At 36.9% G+C, this 21,887-nt stretch overlaps 1 long non-coding RNA gene across 2 annotated transcripts; it reads left to right on the forward strand.

Moving 5' to 3' along the window:
- The first annotated feature begins 8,576 nt into the window (after window positions 1-8,576).
- Window positions 8,577-11,072, forward strand: LOC141622014 (uncharacterized). 2 transcript variants are annotated; one of them, XR_012532829.1, is made up of 5 exons: window positions 8,577-8,814; window positions 9,384-9,434; window positions 9,548-10,134; window positions 10,234-10,382; window positions 10,553-11,072. It is a non-coding gene; the product is annotated as an uncharacterized LOC141622014 (long non-coding RNA). The 2 variants fall into 2 exon arrangements; XR_012532830.1 differs by having other exon boundaries at window positions 9,548-9,787.
- Window positions 11,073-21,887: the final 10,815 nt, after the last annotated feature.

Genomic DNA, 21,887 nt, shown 5'->3' on the forward strand with positions numbered 1-21,887 from the left:
AATAATAGAAGTACTTGATGTTTGATTGAGAGGTTGTCAATCTCCCAATAATAACCCAAATAATCTTCAATTACCCAAAATAAAGGATGAACAAGAGAGAGATTAAGGAACTAAAACTTAGATTAAAACTTGATTAATACTTGATTACAATATTAAAGAGAGATTTGATTGATATTAACTACACTAATTATTGATAAGAAGAACATGCTCCTCTAATTAGACTAATGGGGTATTTATAGTGAAAATTAGGGAGGATGCATTAGGGTTAACTAAGGGCTAAACTAGTAATTACACTTTTTGGATTGAGCAAGGAGGAGCCGGTATTTTCCGAATGAAGGGCTTCTTTCTTTTTAACTTGGAGAAGAGGAAATCGGCTGTGAAGGAATCCGTGCGGATTAGGGTCAGGACGGGCGGTTTCTGGCGGTGCAACCCGAGCGGTTTGGAGAGAATCCGGGCGGATTGTGGCGGTGCAATCCGAGCGTCTTTGGAGGAAACCGCTCGGATTGTGCTGTGAGGAGACGGGCGGATTGGAGACAATCCGTTCGGATTGTAGCTCAGCACAAATTCTTCTTCTTTTCTTCCCTTTTCTTCATGAAATTCCTTGGGGATTTCCTTGGGGACTCAGGGATCCTTTCTCAACATTGCGCATCTACTATCATATGTACAAAGGCCTTCTAATCTTGTCTCTCCTTGATGCTTGGTCATTGGATTCGATCAATTTAGTCTTGTTTTGCCATGAAAATGCAAGATTCTTACTCCTTTCCTACCAAGGGATCAAAATCTCAAAGAATATGCAAAACAAAGAACTAAAGATAATAAATGACCCAAATATGCACTAAAAAGCATGGGAACAAGGCTAATTCGGGGGCTAAATATGCGCTAATTATGGTCACATCAGCTAGGATTTGATCATTACCATTCTGGGTTGACTGTTGCTTGTGGTGCTAGTTTCAGGCATCTTGGAAACTAGACAAGAGATCGACGACGAATCAAAACATGATCGACCACTCTAGCACACTTACTCAAAGAAAAGACTCGACTCGTGAAGTGGGAGTGTGCCACTTGTGTAAGTGAGGTTTGAAAATGACAAAATTTTGAACAGAAGTTCGACTTGTTTTGCGCTAGTTTAGGCCTTTTCGAAAATATTTAAATTTTAGAAGAGGTTTTTGATTTTACAAAATTCGTCATGGTTTTGTTTATAAAATGGTGATCACATATGGTACAAGCATTTAAACAGGCATTATAACGGTATTTCGAGTGCATTTAAAAGGGTTTTGGATTAAAGGGTGGGTTGCCATACCGAGCAAGCAAACCCGGGTCTGTGGAGAGGTCCGCGCCAAACAAGAGTAAGGCCGGTTCGTAGTCCATTCCCTCGAGTAGTGAAAGCCCTTAATACAAACAGGAGTAAGCATCAGGGTATGGTTGACGTCAATCGTTATCCATCCTTATGCCCCGATACGAATTTGGACCGTCCAGACGGGACGATTGGTTGAATGGGTTGGGTTAGGCCTAGGAAGGCCAAAATAAAACGATCTAGGAAGATCGAGTCATGAAAACTGACAACTGTCTCATATAAACTATTCCCTAACCTTGTTCAAGTTTCACCCTTGGAAACACGTAAGTGTATTACTCCCCAGCGGAGTCGCCAAACTGTGGACACGGGGGGCCCACGGGGGCGCTTGGGACAAGCGTTTGCATTTGTGGAGTCGCCACCAATTTATTGTGGAAAATTGGAAACCGTTCGAATACTTCGTGTCATGTCAAGACACAAAGTAGTGACATGAACACCAAGAACTCGTTACCCTTAGCATTCTATGTCTAGAATGACTCTCGTGGATGCCAATGAACATGGATGTTCACAGAGATCTGGAGTAAGGGGTGAGGGTACGTATTAGGAAGCTCTTTTGATCGAACACCTAATCCCGCCCGCCTCGATAGCGGCCTCTACTAATGATTAGGGAAATTATTCATACTCGATATGTTGTCGATTATATGCATGCAATGCAACATCCAATAAATTAATCCTAGCATGTGAGAATGAAACTAAGTCAGTGAACATGTAATTTAGCATACAATTAGGTCGAATGGGCATTTAATGTTGATTACATGTGAAAACATACAAACAAACGATAAAAAGGAATACAATAAAATGCAATAATTAAAATTAAAATAATTACATCGGTTTAATTGATTCACGTCGAAAATACATTTAAAACGGATAATTTGAGAAAAGAAAACGAAAATAAATTAACGGACAGATTAGCGGTGATAATACGATTAATAGTCGATTAATACATAAACTAATAAACTAGGTCAAAGGAAGAACGGGAGTTCAGAGACAGAACTCAACCCGGAACAGGCGTAGCAGAGCTGCGTCCCTTGGAAGAGGCGCAGTGGTCACTGCGTCTGTTCCTGAGGTGAGTTCTGGCTGTGAAGCCGTAACTGCATATCGTTAATGTTCGTTGGTGAATTAATGCTCGATTATTGAAATTGACTCGGGTGAAAGTGATTTAATAGGTTATTTACATATGAATGGTTCATAAAAGCGATAAAAAGGACTCAAATTAATTAGAGCAAATTAAAGACTAATTACAAACTAATTACGAATTAATTACGACTCATAAGCAAGCTAAGGTTGTTTAAGACGAATTAGGTTAAACTAAAGATGGTGACTGTGTGATAAACAGATGAAAACATGTACCAAAGTCGAATTCCAAAAACTTGATATGAGTAGATCGAGTTTCTAAAATCCGGGTTTGATTTAATGATGAAAACCCGCAAATATTGATTATTAGGGATTTATTATTATGAACTATGTGCTAAAATTGTTATACTAACGAAATAAGGGAAAAAAATAAGAAAAGACGAAAGAAAATAGACGAACTAACAAAGGACGAAGGAAGAAGAAGAAAAGCAGGAACTGCGGCGGCCTCAGGAAGAGGCGCAGCAGACGATGCGGCTCTTCGAAGAGGCGCATCAGTTGCTGCGTTACTTCTCGACATCTGTCTTCCGTTAATCCGTAAAAAAGGTTTGAATAAAAGAGTATTATAAATCAGTTTTAAATATGCTTTCGACGTAAGCCTTACAATGATTAGTACAAAAAAAATAATAAAAGATGGGATTTACACCCTCAGACTTACATGTTTGACGAAACGAGATTAACTAAGTTAACGTTTAGTGATTGCTCGACTCGAATGTACGACGAAAGTGCCCTCGTAAGAGGAATTTAAATTAAATTGATTAAGTTGATTGGGTGGAGTTGGTGGAGTTGGTCAAATTGGTCGGTCGTGCAAAACGAGGCTGGTACTCAAAAGGATCCGAGCTTACGTGGTCGAAAGTTCAAGCACGTAGACGCCAAAAGCAAAGAGCACGGTCTTAGAATGCAAAGGGAGAAGAGAAGGGCGGACACTCGCGTGAGAAATATGAGGAACGAAAGTCCCTATTTATACAAATCACACGGAGGAAATAGGGTTTCAGATAAACTTTGGAAATAAATCTCGAAAAGATCTTAAAATACGCAGAAAGGAGCTGGGGAAGAGACGCAGCAGCCACTGCGGCTCTTGGAAGAGGCGCAGCAGGTGCTGTGTCCTTTCCCCGGAAGTTTCCTCCTACGGAAGAAAGATTTTCCGCGTTTCTGTTATGGAATTGCGGTAGATCTCAACTTCTTTATTGTTTAAAATATAATTTCGGGATATATTTTGCCAAAAGATTAAAAGATTGAAATATGGAATAGAAATATCCATAACATTCCAGAATATTCTGACTCGGCATTTTAAACGGTTATGAGAAAATGAAGACGATTTTCGATCCGGACTCCAAATGAACTCTAATTACTGTCAAAATGACCGTAACGGCGCGTAGATGACGACCAAGGGATAGACACAAGTATTTGAGCTATCACTTAACGATAAACTTATGAATTTTCATAAATCGTTCCGTGTACCAAACATGCGGCCCAATCATCACCGGTTGGCCTGCGGGAGGTGCAGAAACAAGGTATCTACACAACTAACTCTAGATGTAACTCAAAGAGTACCGTTAAATACTCGAGTGACTAACTTACGCTAATAAGAAAGCACTAATAATTCTTGCAAAGGTTCACGTTAATGAACAAGTAAGAAATCTATTGAGCACTATTATCTTATAACGATAACTTAACAAATGAACATACGAGTTTAAAACACACGACCTTTTAAAAATAGCAAATCGTTTTTCTTGCTTAAAATACACGGTTTTGCTTTCGTAAAAATAAAATCAATTTTATGCTTAAGGTCGCTTATTTAAATGTTGCAAAAGCAAAGTATTTATAGGAAAGAAGGAAGCTAGGCTAATCGGTTTACTCGAAACCCTAATAGCCGAAACAGAGATATGTAAACAAATCATATCTTCTATTACCTCTTTCCTTAGAGCCTTAAAGATAATAAAGAATATTCCAAAAGATAGAATATAAATTATTCTATTATTATCTTTTCCATAAATTCTAAGATATGATAAGATTTTCTATAACAAGAATATCTTTATCATAAAAAACCATATCAAGTAAGACATAAAAGATATGTAAAGATATTCCTTAGAGAATAAAATATTTACAAAATATATCTTAGGTCACACGAAATATCACGGCTCATATGCCTCGTGATTCGTGCCAACCCTAGCTCAATATTAGGTTCGAATTTAGATTTTAGGAGTAGCTATATTAAAACCCTAACTAGTAGCATGGTCCAACTCATAAGTTGACCCAAAACGACTACTAACCAACGTTCAACATAAAACCGAACTCCGCACTAAACCGGATTTTATTTAATAAATACTTTTACCAAAAACATTTAAAATAAACTTAAAAAAATTTCAAAAACAATTTTGAAACAATTCAAGTCGTGTAAAATAAACTCAGCATCTCAATGTTATAGTAGAAGAGCTATAACATTGAACTCTTTTACTAGTAATGTTATAGCTGCAAAGCTACAACTTTACCAATGTAAGAAATTCACTCTTAGTTACCATTACGAGATAATCACCTTTACTATTCTAATCTTCAAAGGAGATCGTCGAGCATAGGCTACTTCATCATCCAACGTTGATTAATCTTTAGACGGACTTCGTCTTCTTATAACAATTGAATGAATCCTCAGAAAATTTTGATGTTCAATTGAGGCTTGATCACCATATACTTCCATCACAATTCTTCTTGATTGCTTGTAATAAATAAGTCTAATCTAAAAGACTTAAACAAACGATTATGCGTAATGAGTATATAAATTATAAAGCCCCTTGACATCATCAAAACATAAACATATATACTATATGGAAGTATATCACGGTCCGATACTTTTGCCAGATCGTGGTGCGCACCATCGCCCAACTCTATAGCAAAAATGCAAGCAACAAGGGTCTCGTATTAGTAAGGGATCACCCACTAGCACGTTTCTCCGGACTCAGGGTGTGTGTCAGGAATTCTAGTCACGATTATCAAAGTCCAGCACACGAAAGTAATAAAAGTAAGAAATACGATTATTGTAATCAAGAGACAAGCAAGATCAAGCTTAAAGATGAGAAGCGGTTTTAATTGACTAGCACCTCTCAAAGAGGTAAATTTGATATTTTGGTCCTAGTAGAATGATACATTGAAAATGCAGAATATCAATACAAAATCTGAACGCCTAAAAACATAACTTAAACTAAGAATATAGCTCCAAGATTCGACACGCAGGAAGTAATTTTGGAGTACTACTTGACTATGAAAACGGAAATGAAAATACATAAGCGGAAAAATAAAATCTAAGGCTCGAAGTGAAAGGACCGCGCACGCAATTCTCAGGGATTATGCGGCTAAATGTGCGGCACCTTACATTCTCCCTCACCTAATCTGTTGCCGCCCTTGGCAACACAAAAATCTCGATCGACGCTTCAGTGAGACATCCTCGATGAGTTGTGGTCGTCCATGCTGGATTGATGTTTGGCTTTCTCTTTACTTCGGCTCGCACATACTTTTCGGTCCACACCATGATCGGATTCATCGTCCCTTCAAGAATAGAGTGCACTTGCTTGACGGTGAGACTACCGAGCATCATGTCCTTCAAGTTTATCACTCACCTCTGGTCCTTATGGAAAGTTCGTGTCCTCGTTGCTCGAGCGGAAACTTCACGAGATCATTCCAGGTGCTTGCTCCAGTGCACCTTCACCTTGTCCATCACCACTTCAGTACCTGCATTTAAGGGTAAGTGAGTTCTCCAGGACGCCTGATCAGCACTTCGGCGCGGCTCCCTGATGGTACGAGGCCTTCTTATATGGGTTGACTGACCCTCAAACCAAGACGTCGATTCAGCACATCGACGCGCCCCCTAATGTCACGAGGCCTTCTTCTTTGGTTTTCACAACCCACATTGTCTACTCCCCTGTAATACTCGGATAATGTGGGACCTGGAAGAGAACCTTGGGATGCGTGAGGAGACCTTAGACTAGACTAGAGGTGACTCGGGAGTGAGGTATAACTATAAACTGGTCCGAGTATATCCTATACTAGACTTAGTTGAGTTGTTAGAATGTCCGCCTATAGAAGGGTCATCTTAAAACTGTCTGTTGGACCATATAGAATATATGTTCATGTTTTGATGATGTCAAGAGTGCTTTATAGTTTATATACTCGTTGCGCGAAATTGTTTGTTTAGTCTTTTAGATTGGACTTACTAATCGCAAGCATTAAAGAATTGTGATGGAAGTATACAAGAACGTGTCAAGATCAAGCCTTCAATCAAGGTTCGATATAGTACAAGATATTGAAGAATCATTCAAGCATTATGAGAAGACGAAGCACGTCTAAAAGAGTAATCAAGCTTGGAAGATGAAGTAGCCTATGCTCGAAGGTCTCCTAAGAAGATTAGAATAGTATAGGTGATTATCTCGTAATGGTAACGCGTGAATGAATTTCTTATACTGGTAAAGTTATAGCTTGACGGCTATAACGTTAATTGTGAAAGAGCTCAATGTTATAGCTCTTCTACTATAACATTGAGTTGCTGAGTTTATAATACACGACTTAAAATGTTTTCAAAATTATTTTTGAAAAATGTTTTTGTTTCTTTTATATATTCTAGAAAAAGTATTTATTAAATAAGCCTGGTTTAATATGGAATGTGGCTTTATTTTAGATGTGAAATTATTAATTATGTTGGATCAACTTATGAGTTGAGCCATATTACTAATTAGGGTTTTTATCTTGGCATACTCTTAAACCCTAAAATCTAACCTAATGTCAAGCTAGGTTTCCACGGATCACGAGGCATATGTGCCGTTTTATCTCGTATGGCCTTAAGGAATAAAAGATTGTTATTGTAAAGATTTTATTCTCTAGAATAATCTTAACATATCTTTTATTTTTAACTTAATATGGTTATTTATGATAAGGATTTTTTTGTTATTGAAAATCTTAACATATCTTGAGATTTATGGAAAAGATAATAGAAGAATAATTTATATTTTATCTTTTAGAATATTCTCTATTATCTCTTAGGATTTTAAAGAAAGAAATAATAAGGGATATGATTTGTTTACATATCCTTATTTCGGCTTTTAGGGTTTCGAGCAAACCGTGAGCCATGCTCTTTCCTTTCCTATAAATACTTTGTTTTTGCAACATTTGAAAGCAAGATCTTTAAGCATAAATTGATTTTAATTTTAAGAGCAAAAACCGTGTGTTTCAAAACAGATAAAACCGTTTTGCTATTTTCGAAAAAGGTCGTGTATTTATAAACTCGTATATTCGATCGTTAGTTATCGTTATAAGATAATAGTGCTCAATCGATTTCTTACTCGTTCATTAACGTGAACTTTTAGTAGAACCATTAAGCTTTTTCTTATTAGCGTAAGTTAGTCACTCGAGTATTTAACAGTACTCACTTGAGTTACAACTAGGGTTAGTTGTACGAGTTGGGTTAGTAAATTTGTAATCTGTAGAAAGATACTAAATTTATTAATCGAGAATAGTAGACGTAGGTTTCGATTTGTAAAACTGAACCACTTCAAAAACCGCGTGTCTCTTTCTCTTTCGTTCTTTTGTTTATGTCGTTCGTGCTCATTCATTAGTTAATTAGTTAAAGTTTAATCAATAAAATTTAAATAATTAATTATACTTATACAATCGAAAAGGAGGTAAAAGTTTTAATCCTCAATTCCACCCCCCCCCCCCCCTCCCCCTGAGTATTTCGGATCGATACACTCTTCAATTGGTATAAGAGCCTCGTGCTCTTAATTGCCTAACCACAAAGAGGCTGATCTATCTGTTTCTTATTTATCATATCGTTTTATATTCCGCTGCCTATCACGTGATAAATGGACACTACTACAATTTAAGGTAAAGAGTACGCCCCTTTAAGAACGGTTGATAGCGGAACCGGTCTTTTTGTTATTTTTAGTTTGGCGGGCATATAGGATTCTAATAGAGAACGGTTGTTTCATTTCAAACGTTAAATCGACATTAACAAAGAGGTTAGGAAGCCAGTTCACCAACCGTCTTAAAATATAAAAGAAACCGGATATATATCCAGAACCGTTCTCCTTGATAAAACAAAGAGCACAGTTACTATCATTGGCCGTTCTCAATTAAATCCCTAAAAGACCCCCATTTACATTTCATCCCAACTCATATCGTCATACAGTAATCCTTTCATCCCACTCCCTTTCCACCGCCACCACCCTCATCGCATCATCAGTGGCCATTCATACAACTGCTTTCTCATCGCCGCTCGTCAGTTGTCATCCTCTCATCGCCTCTCTCCCGTTGCGCATATCTAAAGTCAAGAACAACTGATGTGCTAGGTATGGTGGTTCTGATAAATCATTCAATCTCTTTATGAATTAGAAACTGTATCCTTCATTATTATTTTGACTGCATAAATTAATGTTTTGAAGAGTTTTGTTTATTTAGGCTTAAGGTTTGACTGATTTGATTATATTGGTAAGGCTTACCGATTGATTTTCATAATTGTTCTCATCAATTAAAAATTCAATTTCAACATGTGATTCATACCAAATGATAGTTATCTTTCAACTTTTGTGATGTAAAATGACGAAAATTTAAAAATTCGGTTATATTGGTAAGGCTTACCGGTTGAATTTTTTAATAGAAGAAAGTTCTTATGGTGTAGGTTGTGTGCATGTTGATTATAATCCCTCGTTTCCAAGCAATTACATTCGTTGTTCTGGTTATGAGTACCATCGTAACCATCAATTTACATTCTGAGTACTGATAAAGTCCCATAACGAATAGACTAAGAATCGACTTTCGATATCCAATCCACATATGCAGTAAAAATTTTCCGCTGTGTTGCGCTGCTTGAAACTTGCTTTTGATTGTTACTGCTCTTAACTACTTTTGGTACTTGTAGGTCTTGAGTGCTCCATACCTGTATAATAATACTCCAGTCACAAATTTGGAGGTAAGTAACGTCGACTCCCATGTATTGTGAATCCTTGATATTTTGGCTTACTCGACTATAATGGGGTTCGGGGGACGCCTTTCATGAAATCATGCTCTCTTATTTTCTGCCAGGGTCCAGGACAATATAACTTAAGAAGCAAAGGCTTGTGGCTTTTAACAGTCTCACATGTTGACAAAATGGCCCAAAATAATGGTGCCGATATTTGGGCACCCATCAAAACCACTTCCCCGAGGTTTTAGCTCTCTCATCACTAATGCAGTATGTTGTCTAACAAGCGATCCTCTCCTGAAGATCGATTTTCTCCCCTATTTAAATCCAGATTTTGATCGATTCAATTCATAGGAAGTATGGTACGACTACACTATTAAGCTTATGGGTTAGTAAGTATATATAAAAGTTCTCGTTTGCTGGTAGTCGATTGTGGTAAGACCGACAATGCGGAATGTAAATTAAAGGTGCTTAATTTTGCACTTAAAAAAACCTTTGTGTAACTCTCTTAATCATGTAAAAGTTTGGGCTGCTTCGAACATGTAATTTGGTAACCTAATGAGGTCAGTTAGTATATTAGTATATACTAGTACTATTCAGGCTCAAATTTGGACAAAGCCATGCATTTCATGATTCCAAGTTAATGCCACCAAACTTATCGGAAATTACAGGCTTCATTTAGGATATCAAATGGATGCTTCTTATTACTGTGAGTATTGATGTATTATACTTCAGGTGTATTGTATTGTTAGTTAATGTTTTTTTTACATTTGCTTTGTCCAACAACTTAAGAATATCAATGTTACAGATCTCAAACTTAGGTGGAATGTATCTTGTGGACCAAACACTGTTATTACCTTCCCTGGAGCAGTATGGATGAAGCTGTGGTATTGGTGGTCGTGGCCCTACACTCCCTCTTGGTTTCTCATGGCATGAACAACGTCGGAACACTCTTGGGTAAGTTCTATACAATATACTGTATATAGAAGCTTTTGCTAAATTTCGGTTTCAGTCTTGAGTACAAAACTCGGTTGTTACCTTGCTGTGAGTTGTGGCTTGTTGGGTGCAAAGAGAGGCCGCAAAAGTATATTATACCTTAACCTAGACTTTCCAAATCTGTCATTCAGGTCGGATTAGTATTTGGCCGCAAAAGTATATTATACATTAATATTATGGAACATGAGCAGAAAACAAGGCTGTGGTTGATGAGATTGAGAAATGAGGTTGGGAGGTTTGGGATACATATGATCCAGAAAGGGAATGCCATGGGAGATTTGACGGTGCAGCCTGATCTTTATGATGATATTCGCGGTAAACAGGAGTTGGATCCCAAGATGGTGGAGTGGAGAGCTCGAGTAGAGAAATGGACAGTGTCTAGATTCTCTATTCATACAGATGGTAGTTTGAGGTTTGATGAGAGGTAGTGTGTCCCTAATGATGAGCAGCTGAAAAAGACAATCATAACAGAGGCACATTGTACACCATATTCGGTACATCCAAGTGGTGACAAGTGTAGATACCCGTATCCGTCGATATTGGAATTTATAGAGAACCCGACAAACACCCGATGATGATAGGACACATGTATTTATTAGTTGTCATTGTCATTATTTGGGTTCGTTTTACGATGTAGAATGAGCGTTGTCGACGGAGTATTTTATTAATTTAAATGATATTTAAATTAAAGTTTTTTAGAATTTATTTTCTCAAGTTTATTTTATTGAAAATAAAATAAATATTTGATTTGAAAAATCATTTTATGAGTGTATTTGATTTGAAAAATCATTTATTTTAATGTGTTAATTGATTTGAAAAATCGATTTAAAAATCGAAAAGAACTCGTTTCAACCACACGTTTTTGAGCTCGATTTTAGCTCGTTTTTTTGAGCCCGTTTTCTTTACGAGTTGGCACGAATATCGAATACACTAACCAACCTAAGCCTCTACCCATCCAACCCAGTTCGAACCCCCTTAACCACGGCCCAAATCCCATCCCAAATCACCCCCAACAAACCGCGCATACAAACACCTACCCCTGTTTTGCGTGATGAATCCCGAGCCCAAAACCCGCTCCAAATACCACCAAAACCCGTGCCCATTAACCCTAACCCATACCCTAATATCCTACCCATATTACCTTACCTTAATCACCAATAAAAACCCCCAAACGAACCCTAGAAAACCCCAAAAGTCGCTGGACAGCAGCCTATGTTCACCGAGCCCGTCCGCCTCTCCTCCTTTTAACCTACTTTAACTCCTTATAAATACCGACCCTTCACCATACATTCATTCCTCTAAGTTCTCCATACATACTACCTTCACTCACAAGCTTTAAACCTCAGAAACAAACCCTAATTGCCTCTCAAAAACCCTCCACAAAACCGACATCCAAATTTAAACTGTTTGTGTGTCCTCTTCGAAAAACAATTTGTTCCTTCTTCAAACCTCCATCAAAACTCGAGTTTCTTATTCCTAATTAACCATATAACATCCATCTACACATTAGACAAAGATTTACGAGCCAAATTTCCCTTGAGAGTACACGAAATCTCTCGAAAAACAGAGTGTTATACACTCTGTTTTGCGATTTGTTCTGTCTGTCGATTCTCTGTTTGTGCTCGTTTTCGTGCCCAATAACTCAAAAAGAGCAGGGGTTGCTTTAAGATCTCTGTTCTCCTCTCTTTCTAGTTTTCAAAACATCTTTTAAATCGAATTTTCATCGTGAAACGAGGGAGAAATCGTTGTTTGAAAGTTGTGTCGTATTCGATAAAAACGCGTGTTTGCTTTGTTTCTTCGTCGACGACGGCCTCTCGAGATAAAATCTACCATCGATTACGACCCAAGACGGTGTCAACGATACATGTAGGTTGAGGGTGCATCAAATCCTCCTCTTTCTCCCTTTTATTTCGTTTTTTTATGTTTGTTTTTTATAGTTTGTTTTTATTCGTTTATCGTTTTTGTTTATCGATTGTTCTAATTAACTATGAAACTAGTTTAGTCCGAGTATGAGCTAAAGTACCACCATGAACACCCACGTTGACTTGAGATGGGAAAGAAACCGCTACATCAGTCGGTCGTACACCCCCGTCTCATTTACATATCCTCGTGTTCAAGGTAGGGCATTAATAAAACGAGTTCTAACTTCGCTCTTCGCTTTTGACCCCTCTCTTCTCTCGTGTGATTCGACCCACCCTAGGACCATTTACATGTTAGTATGACCTCTGATTGTTAACATATCACTTATTTAGATGACATTAGATCAATTTAATAACCTAATTAGACACGTTAGGTGGCATCGACGTAGCTTTAAAAACCGATTAACAATTCTGTAACTTAATTGAATTCATCTTCCCTTTCACTAATTTCCTCGCTAGCATGGAAGTGCGTGCTTAAGACCTTTCCATTTGCACTCGTTGACGATTTAGAATTGTACCTAACCTAGTTCGTATTTATTTAATTCAATTTGTAATTAATTAACCTTTAATTTGTTTTATTTATTTCTAATTTTTTAAAAGTCTTTAATTATCTTTTATGGTTCAAAATCTGTAAATTTAATTTAATGATTTTTTTCGTAATTTATTTTACTGATTTCGTAATTAAAACATAATTAACTTTGCTTTTCTACAAAAACCGTGCCTTGCACGGGTCTGTCTGACTTCTGATCCGTGCACTGCACGGGTCTGCCAGTTTTAGTTTCTTTTCTTCTTTTGTTTCTTTAATTGTTTACTAATCCTATTTTAATAAATATGGATTGGTGAATAATTTTAATAAGTTGGGTTCAATTTAATTAATAAGTTGTACCTAATTTATTTCAAGCCTTTGTACTTATTTATTTTAATTTAATTAGTTTAATTCTAATCTAATTTGTTTATTAACTAATAATTCGGCTAACATCTTTAATTAGTCTAACTTAGCTTTAGCTTTTTTGTTTACATTTGTTTCGTTTATTAAGACTTAATAGTTTAAGTTGTATTTTGTTAGTTTGTATTGTAATCTGAGTCAAAGTAATTACGATAGTTGTTGTAATTAGATCGAGTTGTAATTTATTTCTCGTTGTGTCGGCATGAAATGCCTGGGTTGTAATAGGATAGATCCCAATGGCTCCCCCATTCCTCCTAAGCCGTGTTTGCGCATCTTTTATTTCAAATCAACCAACATGCTAAAACAACTTTGACAAACTTAGTATTCATGCATTAAACGACATAGAAATTGTTGTCACATGTTAGGGTTTTAAAACGATGTTTGCATATCATATATCGTAGTAGCTATGACCTTGTTTGAAATCCGACACTTGACTTAGTAGAGGCCGTTATTGACGGGCGGGGTTAGGTGTCCTTATGGGCTTCCTAACACGTACCCTCACCCCTTACTCAAGATCTATGGTTTGTGGATCCGTCTAAATACCATTGGATTACGAGAGTCATTCTAATCGAGTGATATAAGGTACAAGTCTTTATCTTTAATCACTCGTAGTCGATTGGCTTTATGCTTTTCGATGAAAGGTGTAAAGTTGACTTGAACGGTTCCAAGTTCCCAAAAAACTTGGTGGCGACTCTAATTGGTCTTAATTCGATTCGAAAGAACCTCGAGTCGATTATGCCTAGTGTGGATCCCGCGGACGCAGTTCCCGAGGGCCTTGTCCACAACAAGCTATACAAGGATTTAAAGAAGACTTTCTGGTGGCCTGGGATGAAGAAACAAACAGCTGAGTTTGTGGCCCATTGTTTGACATGTCAGAGAGTTAAAGGGGAGCAGCGACGACCACAAAGTAAGATTCAGTCTCTTGAGGTACCTGAGTGGAAGTGGGAGTCCATTTATATGGATTTTATCGTGGGTTTGCCAAAGAGTCGGCAGGGTAACAACATGATATGGGTTATAGTGGATCGACTGACCAAGTCAGCTCATTTTGTGCCAATGAAAGATACATGGACTAAGGCACAGTTAGCTATGGCTTATCGGAAGAATTTGCTGAGATTACATGGGGTGTCTAAAGACATAGTATCTGACAGAGATTCGAGGTTTATCTCAAGGTTTTGGAAAGATTTGCAGGAGTCTTTGGGAACTACATTGAAGATGAGTATAGCATTTCATCCTACGACAGATGGTCAGACTGAGAGGACAATCAAGACTCTTGAAGATATGTTACGAGCTTGTGTGATGCATTTTGGTGGTAGCTGGGAACAGAGGTTAGATCTGATTGAGTTTTCTTACAACAACAGCTATCACACCAGTATTGGCATTGCGCCATTTGAGGCCTTATATGGGAGGAGATGTAGGAGTCCGATTTGTTGGGACGACAGTGCTGAGGCAGTGGTTTTAGGACCAGAGATGGTACATGAGATGGTTGTGTTGGGGCTGGTGTCCTCTACAGTTAGTGCAAGGACATATAAATCTCTAAAAGGATCAAAGGGTATACTTTTGTATTATTATCAGTTGGTCCACGTTTATCAATAACGGTTGGCTTGCTAGATAAGTTTGACGTTATTGTCATACAGATGGCGGTGATCAACTGGTCCCTAAAAGTCACACCTATAGGATACGTTTGAGAGATGTGACGGTATGAAAATAGAGTCATGTTGATGCCCAATTTGACTAAGCAGTTAATCTGAGTTATTGACTAATAATTAGTCAAACGCGATGTTGAGATAATTATTTAATACAGATTAAATAATACGGGCTAAGGCGAATTAAGCGGTTAATTCGTAAATTAAATATAAACGGTTATATTTAATTAATGTATATTGAATTAATTATACAATATTGTCTTTGTCGGACATTTATTAATATTTCAACTAATCCGTGTTATTAGTCGATGTTTTAATAACCGATAACCGATGACGATTTATAATAAAACCGCGTCATATACATTTTAGCAATTTCGTGTCGGACCATGAGTTAAAATAAAAAGGAAGTGAAAGCCCACTTCCCCATGCAAACCCACGGTTTGGCCGAAACACACAAAAGGAGAGCTCCTCTCCTTTTGTGACCTAATTGTCTCATTTGAAACAAAAATTAGGGTTTTGAGAGTATTTTCCTCTGAAAATCCTAGATCTCACATCAAGAAAACTCACAATAGCTCTCTCAATATTGCAAGTCAATTAGAGAGTATTTCTAGCACAAGGGGCATAGTCTCAGACGGTCTTGGGTGCAACGATTAGGAGGAAATCTCTGTTGATTTCTGATCTTAGGCCGAATTCTCAAGGACCCGAGGTTGATTCTTTATTCCTTATCGTTTCTCTTGTATTTATGTTTTATGACGATAATCACATGTTAAAGATACGTTATAGTCCTAAAATTTAAGGGAATTTTACGGATATTTCCCTACAGGTTGAGCAGATTAAGCTGATCAAGGAAAGGATGAGAGCAGCTCAGGATAGATAAAAGAGTTATGCATATCTACATCGCCGGGATATAGAGTTTCAGGTTGGGGACAAGGTTCTCTGAAAGTGTCTTCGATGCGTGGGGTCAAGAGATTTGGAAACAAAGGCAAGATGAGTCAGAAGTTCATAGGACCATATGAGATCTTAGACCGGGTTAGAGAAGTTGCTTATCGTTTGGCTTTACCGTCTGCTTTGGATAGGGTACACAATGTGTTTCATGTATCTCAGCTGCGAAAGTATGTGAGTGATCCGTCACATGTGTTAGAGGTTGAGAACATAGAGCTAGATGAGTCCTTGTCTAATCTTGAGGTGCCTAAGCAGATTCTTGACCGAAAGGTTAGGAAGACTAGACATGGTGAGACAGTCTTGCTTAAGATCCTTTGGTCTAATCATGAGGTTGAGGAAGTTACATGGGAGGCAGAGGAGGCCATGAAAGTGAGTCATCCGTTCCTTTTTTATCAGGTATGTACGGTTACGGGGACGTAACCTTGTTTCTTTTAAGGGGGGTAGGAGATGATCGTGAAGAGTTTTTGCATCTTTTGTGTTGCTTTTGATATAGTTAGTAGTTGTTTGAGTCGGGTTAAGTTGGTTGGTACGTATGTTTTGGGATTTTTATGTTGAGTTTTGCTTTTGTTGTTGTGTCGGGAGAGGGTTAGTGTGTTTTTGTTTTGTTGTGGTTTGAACTTCGGGGACGAAGTTCTTTTTAAGGAGGGAAGACTGTAATACTACGGTTTTATGAGTCTCTGGGTACTCTATCGAGTGGGCCTTACTCTGTCGAGTAAGGGTGTTTTGTTTTACGAAGTAGTATTCTGCCTGTAGGGTACTCGATCGAGTAGCCTAGGCACTCGATCGAGTAAGGGGCACTCGATCGAGTACGTTACTTACTCGGTCGAGTAGCTCGTGACGGGTTATGTTTTGACGGGTTTTGTTAATAATGCAGATTAGTATATATATATATTATGTCGTCATCTTTACTAAACACTTTTATAAACCTAATACACTCAAAAAGGAGATTGAAACTACGTTGTTCTCTTCATTCGCATTATTGGCAAATCCCGGAGCTTGAGAGGTCGGATTTCATTGTTCTTTGTGTCTTTGTGATCCTTGCATCAAGGGTAAGTACTACATACCAATTTTATAGCGTTTGGTTGACTTTGCTTAAACCCTAATTTTGGGATTGGCGGTTTTTATGATTAGTTGTGTATGTAGTAATGGTATGATTATATGATAGGAGGAGGATTCGTAGAGGAGAGGTTTTGAGACAGCTGCTAAGATCGTCTGCTGTGTGTGTTTGCATTCCAGGTAGGGTTTTCCTACTCAGTATTAGTCACATGATGTGGATTGGTGATTTGATTATGATTGTTGTTAAAGTATAATAATGGTATTGTGACGGGTGCTGGATTTTATCATTATTGATTGTTGTTGATTGTATCTGTCTATGATCTTCGAGGTGCGTCCCTGGCTGAGTGGAGTCACTTGCGGGAGTGGCTTCACGCCCATGATTCGCCTTCTGTGGAACCCGCCACAGAAGGGATGTGCACATTAATGGACTTGGGTTTATCGCTCGATGGAGATGAGCGGGGCTTAGGTGGGGAACGGCAGTGCGTTCCCCATCGGCGCGTGTGGAGTACATTGCGATGGGTACTCGGCGGGGGCTACACACTTTAATGTGTAGTCAGTGATGAGGAGTTGATTATAGAGTTTGGGTTGATGTAACGATTGAGCTGTTTTGATACTTGTCTTATTGTGATTGTATTGTGTGATTAGTACTTACCCCGTCTTTGTTTTGTAAAACTGTGGTTATCCATTCGGGGATGGTGAGCAGTTGTTGAGCAAGTTTGATTAGAGGCTTATGGGTAGCTGGGATGTGTCACCACTAGCTGATTAGAGTCTTCCGCTATCGTATTTTAGTATTTGAGACATTTGATTTTGAGAACTTTTATTGTACTTTTAATAGTTTGGTTTTGGAGTTGTAATCACTTAAACTTTATTATTATTTAAACTATGTTTCGTTATTGTCATTTGATTATCATTGCCTCGGAAAACCGAGATGGTGACGTTCTTACACCTGAGTGGTCCTGGTAAGGCACTTGGAGTATGGGGGTGTCACATTAATGCTCTCATATGTGATGCTTTCGGCTCTTTTGATTAAGGGAAGATCTTGGAGGTAGACATCTTCTTCACTATCCGTCCATATCCCATTGATTACCTCCTCGCTTGGGGAGATAAGATGTAAGCAATCCAAGTTGGCCTCTTTATTTGTAATTATCAGAACTCCAAGAGGATTCTGAGTATTTTTAGGCTTAGCTCCAGGCGGTATAGGTAGGCGACCGTCTTCGATCATGTCCTGAAGTACATGTTTTAGCTTGTAGCATTTCTCTGTGTCGTGTCCCTTACCTCTATGATATTCGCAGTAGGAATTTTCGTCCCAGAACTTGGACTTCTTTTCTGGATCAGGTGTAGGCCCTATGGGTTGGAGCTTACCCTATTTCATCAACCTCTTCAAGGCATTGGAGTATGTATCGCCAATGTTTGTGAACTCCCTTTGTGGGTTATTCTTTTTTGACGATTCAAGAAGGTTAACCTCATCAGTCTTGCTAGTAGAGCCATAGGAACGACTTGTTGAGCCTTGATATCCACGATCTATTGTTTTGGACAAGAGTCCTTTACGGATGTCATCAACAATTCTTGTCCCTAGTACAGTTAAATCCTTGAAGGTCTTAATATTTTGGTACCTCAAGTGACTTGCATAAATGGGCTTTAAGTTGTCCACGAATTTTTCCACGAGGGTAGCTTCATCTGGACGCTCGACAAGTTGGGTACTAGTCTTCCTCCACCTACTTAGGAAGTCGGTGAAACCTTCTTTCTCATTTTGGGTAAGAACCTATAAAGTGCGCATATTAACTTGGATCTCAGCATTATCCGCGTATTGTTTTGCGAACTCGATTGCGGCGTCATCCCAGGTGGCAATCTTCTTGTGCTCTAGGGAATAGAACCATTGCTTAGGAACGGTGTCGAGAGATGAAGGAAAGATCGTTAAGAACATCTCGGGTTTGATGCCTTTGATAGACATGTAGTCTTTGAAAGCACGAATATGGTTCAAAGGGTTTTCATGTCCCATGACCTTGGGATATCAGTCATGTTGAAGTTGGTTGGCAATTTGGCGCTCTCATACTTGCGATTGTTTTCCCTATAGATATCATCTCCTTTGAGGTACATCAGTTGCTCCTCCAAGTATTGGAGTCGCTTTTCAGCTTCAGTAAGACCTCCGGGAGGGTTGATTTCTGGTTGTCCAACATAGGGTGGAAGGTTATCATTCACAAATTCACTAGGCACTTCATCTTCTGCAGGAGGTAGCCTAGTTTATACAGCAACGATTCGGCCCTCGATTGTGTTGAGGCGATCACACTTGGTCTTGGCTTGTTTGTGTTGGAGTAAGTATCCCCGACAATAATGTGATCACAATTGTTGATCATATTGATCACATATTTAAATCTCATACCAAGAATACGAAAGGGATGATACATTACATATATAGTCAACTGGTCCACACATATCGGTAATGATTGGCTGGCTAGAGTTTGACATTATTGTCGTGCGACGGTGGTGATCGATTGATCCTTGAGGTCACACCTAAAGGACGATTTCCTTAATTGAAAAGGTTAATTAATTGTATGTCGTCGTCTGATTAATTAATTCCTTAAAATTGAACAAATTATTATCATAAGAGAAAATGACATCTTATTATAATGTGATTAAATAAGATTTTATTTAGTAATTTAAGAAGTTATATTACTAAAATTAATCGGTGTTTGCGAAACACGCGAGATGAGAATGATAAGTTAGTTATAATTACAAGATGTTGTGAATTATACTAACTAGTAATTAAATGACCATTTTATGTGAAAGTAATTTTGTATTACTAGTCAATTTGTTAAATGTGATTTATTTAATTTGTAAATGATATTTAATTTGTTAAATATGCATTTTAAATTAAAACATGACATAAGACATGTCACATGTCACATGACATACAATTGTACAATTGACAAAAATAAAATGGGCTCCATATTACACATATAAACCGAAATTGATGGGCATTGTGAGAAGTTTTGTCTTTTTCCATTTGTCTTATTCATTTGTCCAATATGTTTGATAGTGACATGACTATGGACAAAGGCTTACACATTTGTCTTGTGAAGACAAAAAGAAAAATAATTATGGTCTAAAAACCATAAGAGGCCACCGGTTTTGTGAGGGTTTTTAGAGAGTTTTTTTTTCTCTTAATTTTTCCTATTCTCTCATGTTTTAAGAAAAAACATAAACTTCTCTCTCTTGTTCATCATAAAATCAAGTATGATGAATCTAATTTGTATGAATCAATAACTAATAATACTAGTAGTAGTATATGAGTATTAGTAATCAATTTTAAGGTAAACCACATTACAAATATCTAGTACATATTAGTTTGTGGGATTAAGGGATAGTCTTGGGTGTTACTAATTGGAGGGCTTCTATTTTGAAGTCATGAATGTTCATCCAATATTGGAAAGCTCAAGAACTAACAAGAAGGAGATCTTGTTGGTGCCCATGTGACCGAAATTTAAATGGTGAGAAATTGATTTTCTTATCTCTTCTTATTTAGTTTGCATGCATAAGATTTAAATTAATTTTATGACTAAATTAATTTGTAACATATAAGAATATGTTGTATAATGAGATATAGATTTCCAACAAGCGGTATCAAGAGCACAAGGTTGTTTGCATGCAAATCGGTTATAGTTTTTCCGAGTTATACGATTAACATATAAAACTTATAAATTTGTGTTTATTATGATATATCACGAAATTTATTATGCATGTTAAAGTTTATGGTCCTAAAATGTATTTAGAATATTTTGGTTAATTTATGGATTTTTATTGTTCATTTTATACAATAATGGCATTAAAAATGTGATTTTATGATAAAAATGTCATTTTTGGACGTATTTTCCAGTGGTTTTTGGATATGTTTTCACATATATTATTTTTAGATGATCTGGAGATTTTTAGAATTTTTGGAGTTTTTATGCTCGAAATATGGATTTTTCATGATAAAAATCAAATTTAAATGAAAAATAGGTTAATATGAGATAAATTTCGAATCTGATCATAGAAATTTAGTATGTTGTGACATGAAATTTTACAAGATGTGTGTAAAATAATAGGCTATAATGAAGTCTTCATGCATGATTTATGAATTTTTGATGAAAAATAGCATAAATAGTGACTTAATTAGTGAATAATTGCTAAAACATACTTCATGACTAAGGAAAAACGTCAAATGTTGCATTTTATTATCTTTTTCAGATCTAAAATTGAAAATTTGATGAATATAATTTTTCGCATGTTTTTATGATTTTAATTGATAAATCCGATAAATCGCAACATTGTTTTTCCCGATAAATTTCGACATTTTAACCTAAGTTTTTGAACATTATGAGTGTCATGGTATTTTTCCAGAATGTTCATGAGTTTAAATTTCAAATTTTAAATTTATTTGAAATTTTTGTGATTTATTTGAAGTTTATGGCATTTTATTGTAATTTTGAGTCCATTAATGAACAATTTTAAGAAATATGAGTTAATTATAATCAAATAGTTAGTGGAGACTAATTTTGAGTCCTAAGAGGTTAGGGTAATTAACTTGTGCATAAATATGAATTTATGTAATTTATTGTGATTTTATAAGGTTGAATCACGCAAATCCGTAAAAACCGTTTAATATACGATATTGGCTCCTTAAAGGCGATTTAGCATAAAATTGGGCATGTTCATACATATTATAATGCTGCATTTTATTTATGATTGTCATAATTTTATTTTATGTAATTTTTGAATTATGTATTTTTACTTAGTATGGCCTTAGTTTTTAATTGGTATTACCCGAAATGTATGGGAATATCGATTCGGTTGTAATTTATTGTGATCTCGTATCACCGTTTTGTAATTTAATAGATTTATTTTATTTTAATTACAAATGTATAATAGGAAATTATGTAATTTGTTATGTAATTTATTTATTCCGGAGTTCCTTGAAGAC

Source organism: Silene latifolia, chromosome X (genome assembly GCF_048544455.1).
Source record: "Silene latifolia isolate original U9 population chromosome X, ASM4854445v1, whole genome shotgun sequence".
NCBI lineage: Eukaryota > Viridiplantae > Streptophyta > Magnoliopsida > Caryophyllales > Caryophyllaceae > Silene > Silene latifolia.